The following is a 362-nucleotide window of genomic DNA, read 5'->3' on the forward strand; positions in this document are numbered from 1 at the left end:
TCTCTCTCTCTCTCTCTCTCTCTCTCTCTCTCTCTCTCTCTCTCTCTCTCTCGGTTATTGTTGTTTGTCACAATTTCATGACACAATTGGTGACCATCACAACCGAAATTTGGTTATCTTGATTTTATTGGCAGCAAATGTGGACTTGGAAATCGAAGCCAATTTCCCGCAAAATCATCCATATCGTCACTTTTTCAATTGGCTGATGCAATTATGTTCTACTGTGTGACAATCTTCCACCAGCTCGATTCCAACATATAGTAAAATCTAAATTGATTACAAGTTGCAGCATAAAGTTCGCAACACACCGCACACAACGATGTAGAGTTCATATTTCCGAAACGACAACTCAATAATCGCTC

Source organism: Sitodiplosis mosellana, unplaced genomic scaffold, assembly GCF_009176505.1.
Source record: "Sitodiplosis mosellana isolate CC-2019 unplaced genomic scaffold, AAFC_SMos_1.0 Smas_scaffold_6181, whole genome shotgun sequence".
Taxonomy (NCBI): Eukaryota; Metazoa; Arthropoda; class Insecta; order Diptera; family Cecidomyiidae; genus Sitodiplosis; species Sitodiplosis mosellana.